At 49.8% G+C, this 4994-nt stretch overlaps 1 pseudogene; it reads left to right on the forward strand.

Moving 5' to 3' along the window:
• Positions 1–3825: 3825 nt before the first annotated feature.
• LOC148052430 (olfactory receptor 14C36-like) lies at positions 3826–4749 on the forward strand (annotated as a pseudogene).
• The last annotated feature ends 245 nt before the right edge of the window (positions 4750–4994 follow it).

The following is a 4994-nucleotide window of genomic DNA, read 5'->3' on the forward strand; positions in this document are numbered from 1 at the left end:
CTGGTCGACAGCAGGCTCCACAGCAGTCAGCAGTGTGCCCTGGCAGCCGGGAGGGCAAACCGTGTTCTGGGGTGCATCAAACACAGCAAAACCAGCCGGTCAGCAGAGGGGATTATCCCGCTGCATTCAGCGTTGGTGAGGCCTCACCTGGAATACTGTGTGCGGTGCTGGGCCCCACCATTGGAGAAGGATGTTCAGGTCCTTGAATGCATCCAGAGGAGGGCACCAAAGCTGGTGAAAGGGCGGGAAGGCATGTCCTCTGAGGAGCAGCTAAGGGCTTTGGGCTTGTCTAGTTTGGAGAGAAGGCGGCTGAGGGGCGACCTCCTGGCTCTCTCCAGCTGCCTGAGGAGGGCACGTGGAGAGGGAGGTGCTGATCTCTTCTCCCTGGGATCCGGTGATAGGACACGTGGGAATGGCTCAAAGCTGCACCAGAGGAGGTTCCGACTGGATATCAGGAAACATGTCTGTACTGAGAGGGTGGTCAAACCCTGCAACAGGCTTCCTAGAGAGGCGGTCGATGCCCCAAGCCTGTCAGTGTTTAAGAGGCATTTGCACAATGCCCTTAATAACTTGCTTTAACTTTTGGTCAGCCCTGAATTGGTCAGGCAGTCAGAGTAGATGATCATTGTAGGTCCCCTCGAATTAACTCTTCTGCTCTGCTCTGGTTTATATGCTATGCTATGCTATGCTATTCTACTCATTTAATCAAAACAGGTGACAGTTGTGTGACAAGCAGTGGGCCTACAGCTCTTCCTGGCAGTGCACGTGTGGGCCGCAGCACCTCAGCTGTGGCACCAGGCTGGAGGACAGCCTTCTCACGGGGAAACCTGAGCAGCTCCTGCTGGGCTGGGCTGTGCTGTGCTGCATGCACAGTGTGGTCTTCACGCCTGTGCTGTGCTGCACAGATCCCTGGGCCGCAGGACAACCTCGGCAGCTCATTGCCACCGAGGAGCCTGCCGGCAGCTCCCACTCTCCACTGGCCAGGAGGCCACCTGCCTGGCTTTGCCTGCACCTAACAGCGCAGCAACAAGTTCTCATGAGAACGTTGTTTCTGTTGGACTGTACAAAGGATAAATCACGTTGTTTCCTGGCACCTCGTGTAGCCCTGGCACCTCATGGAGCTCCGTGGGCCTGGATTTGAACATGAAAGTCAGCAGATTCCCTGAATGCTGTCAGGCAACGTGGGGCTGAACATGAGGCAACGGCCAATATCTCCACGTCAGTGGAGATCTCGTAAACACAGCAGAAGGAGGAGAGAGAGACGGAGTTCTCCCTATGGCACAGGACTCGAATCATTCAGATGAATAACTCTATAAACTGCCCTGAGCGTCATGAGCAGGGACAGTTTTAAGGTTCAAAACTGGTTACAGAGCCCAAAGTCTCCTTTTCAGGGCCCAAAGCCTCCTTTTCAGGATCCAACCCCTCCTGTTATGGTCCAAATGCTCATTTTAAGGCCCAAAGCCTCATTTTTAAGGTTCAAATTTTCACCTTAGAATCCAAAGCCTCATTTCTATGGCCCAAAGCCTCACTTTTAGGGATCAAAGGCTCATTTTAGGCTCCAAAGTCTCTTTTTAGGCTCCAAAGCCACATTTGTATGGTCCAAAGGCTCCCTTTCAGTTTGCAAATCTCCTTTTTAGACTCCAAAGCCACATTTTGACTTTCCAAAGCCTAATTTCAGGCTCCAAAAGCTCAGTTTTAGGATGCAGCTGTTTGTTTTGAGGGCCCAAGTTGCATCTGGAGTGTCCGAACCCTCATTTTCAGGGTTCAACCCCCTCTTTTAGGGCTCAAAGCTTCATTTTTAGAGTACAAAGCCTTGATTCTAGGCTTGAAAGCCTCCTTTTGATGGTCCAAACCCTCATTTTCAGGGTCTAAACCCTCATTTACAATTTCCAAGCCCCATTTTAAGATTCAATGACTCATTTCAAGGGCCCAGAGCATCATTTTTAAGTCCCCAGGTCTGACTTTGAAGGTCCAAAGCCTCATTCCCAGACTCCAAAGCCTTCTTCATAGGGTCCAAAGGCTCATTTTTGGGCTCCAACCCTCAGTTTTAGCTTCTAAAGCCTCCTTTTCTGGGACCAAAGCCTCGCTTTCAGGAACCATAGCCTCCTTTTTAGATCCAGTCTGCAATTTGGACGGGGACCAAAGCCTCATTTTGACAGCCCAAATGCTCATTTGGTGGGTCCAAAGCCTCATTTGAGGGTCCAAACTCCTCATTTAGGCTACAAAGCCTCATTTGTTTCATGTCCCAAGCCTCATTTTGAGCCTCCAAAACCCCATTTTTAGGGTGCAAAGCCTTAGGTTGTGGTACCAAAGCATCATTTTAGGGCACAAAGTCTCATTTCAGAGTTCAAAACCTCCATTTCATTTTCCAAGCCCCACTTTTAAGGCCCATAACCCCCTTTTAATGGTCCAAACTCTCATTTCTAGGCTCCAAAGCCCCCTTTGACAGCTCAAAGCCTTCACTGGGGTGCCCAAAGCCCTATATTCAGGACCAAAGCTTCAGTTCTTGGGGCCACAGAGGAACCAATGGGTTCCCCTCATTTGCAGGGTCCCAAGTGTCATATGTAGCATCTAGCCCATCTGTTCTAGTGCCCAAAGAGTCCTTCTGAGGGCCAAAATCCTCTTTTTTTTGTTCCAAACCTGTCTTTTATTATGCATAGCCTTTTTGGGGGCCCACAGTTTCATTTTTAGGGTTTAAACTCTCACTTTTAGGGCACCAAGCCTCTTTTCAGGGTCCAAAGCTACATTTAGAGTGTCCAAGGCCTCATTTTTACTTTCTAAAGTCTTAGTTTTGCTCCCAGAGTGTCATTTTGGACTTCAAAGCTTCATGTTAGTGGTCCAAAGCCTCTGTTTCAGATTGCAAAGTCTCCTTGTTAGACTCGAAAGCCGCATTTTGACTTTCTAAAGCCTCAATTTCAGGCTCCAAGGTGGCATTTTGAGGATCCAGCCAGTCGTTTTGAGGGCCCAAGCCACATCTGGAGTGTCCAAACCCTCATTTTTAGAGTCCAAACCCCTCTTTTAGGGCTCACAGCCTCATTTTTAGGGCCCAAAGCTTCATTTTTAGAGTACAAAACTTTGATTCTAAGATTGAAAGCTTTTCAGGGTCCACACCCTCATTGCAATATTTCCAAGCCTCACTTTTAAGGTTCAAGGATGCATTTAAAGGGCGCAGAGCATCATTTTTAAGACCCCAGTTCTGCTTTTGAAGGTCCAAAGCCTCAGTTTTAGAGTCCCAAGCCTGATTTAAAGGGTCTCCTGTCCCACCCAGCAAAGCCTGTTCCCCCAAGGCCATGGGATCGAGGGCATGAGTCACATCCTTGGCAGCTGGACCTCCAGTCGAGTGTAAGTGCACGTGTCCTACAATGAACACAGAACAACACAGAAAAAGCGACTGCCCTCCAGTGTCAGTGTCAGTGAGGTGGAGAGCAAAACAGGGTAAGGAGAAGGCTCCACAGCATTCCCATCTGCCTTTCTGTTCTTGCTTTGTTTTTTTTTTGGAGCTTTGCAATTTTCTTCCCTCTTTCCCCACATTTCTATTGTGCTCTTCCTCTGTGGGGCTGTGGTGGGGCTGCAGGTCAGCTTCTGTTCTGACACCAGCGCTCAGGGTCCTGCCCTGGATGTGTCTTCATGGGAACTAGGTGCCCAAGCTGTGAGGCACCATGTCATTCAATTGGTAGCGTTGAAAAATTTTCTGAAACATTCCTCATTCAGCTCATGGCGGGGGATTGCGATGAGAAATGACGTGGGCTTTACCTCTAAGAAGTCTCCCCGAACTTGTCATTGTGTTTTCCTTCTTGGACAGGTCCCCATGGCCACAGAGAACAAATGTCCAATGGCAGCTCCATCACCCAGTTCCTCCTACTGGCATTGGCAGACACGCGGGAGCTGCAGCTCTTGCACTTCTGGCTCTTCCTGGCCATCTACCTGGCTGCCCTCCTGGGCAACGGCCTCATCATCACTGCCGTTGCCTGCGACCACCGCCTCCACACCCCCATGTACTTCTTCCTCCTCAACCTCTCCCTCACAGACCTTGGTTTCATCTCCACCACTCTCCCCAAAGCCATGGCCAATGCCCTGTGGGACACCAGGGCCATCTCTTTCTCAGGGTGTGCTGCCCAAGTCTTTGTATTTGCCTTTTTCTTTTTGGCAGAGTATTCTCTGCTAGCCATCATGGCCTATGACCGCTACGTGGCCATCTGCAAACCTCTGCACTATGGGACCCTCCTGGGCAGCAGAGCTTGTGTCCACATGGCAGCAGCTGCCTGGGGCACTGGGTTTCTCCATGCTGTGCTGCACACTGCTAATACATTTTCCCTACCCCTCTGCCAAGGCAATGTCCTGGACCAGTTCTTCTGTGAAATTCCCCACATCCTCAAGCTCTCCTGCTCAGATGCCTACCACAGGGAGGTTGGACTTCTTGTGTTTACTGCCTCTTTTGGATTTGGGTGTTTTGTTTTCATTGTGGCGTCCTACGTGCAGATCCTCAGGGCCGTGCTGAGGATCCCCTCTGAGCAGGGACGGCACAAAGCCTTTTCCACATGCCTCCCTCACCTGGCTGTGGTCTCCCTGTTTCTCAGGACATAATTTTTTGCCTACCTGAAGCCACACTCCTTCTCCTCTCCATCCCTGGATATGGTGGTGGCAGTTCTGTACGCAGTGGTGCCTCCAGCAGTGAACCCCCTCATCTACAGCATGAGGAACCAGGAGCTCAAGGAAGCAGTGTGGAAACTGATGACTGGATGGTTTTAAGCAGCAATAAACTGCCCATTTTCTTCTGTATATCACTCACAATGTAAAGCACTATAGGACCAGCCTGACTTTGGCAGTTGGTCTGGTTCAGTTTTTAACTTTTGTTAGTTTTAATCATATTGTCCACAATGAAATGCCATTACTCGTAACATTCCTAAGTCAGTATCTACCTGTCCTGTGTGACCCAGAGACTGTGTAATGACGAGCCATGCTCTCTGTGTTTTAAAACAAAATAAACGACCCCT

Source organism: Nipponia nippon, unplaced genomic scaffold (assembly GCF_047370975.1).
Source record: "Nipponia nippon isolate SJK-2023a ecotype South Korea unplaced genomic scaffold, ASM4737097v1 scaffold_48, whole genome shotgun sequence".
Taxonomy (NCBI): Eukaryota; Metazoa; Chordata; class Aves; order Pelecaniformes; family Threskiornithidae; genus Nipponia; species Nipponia nippon.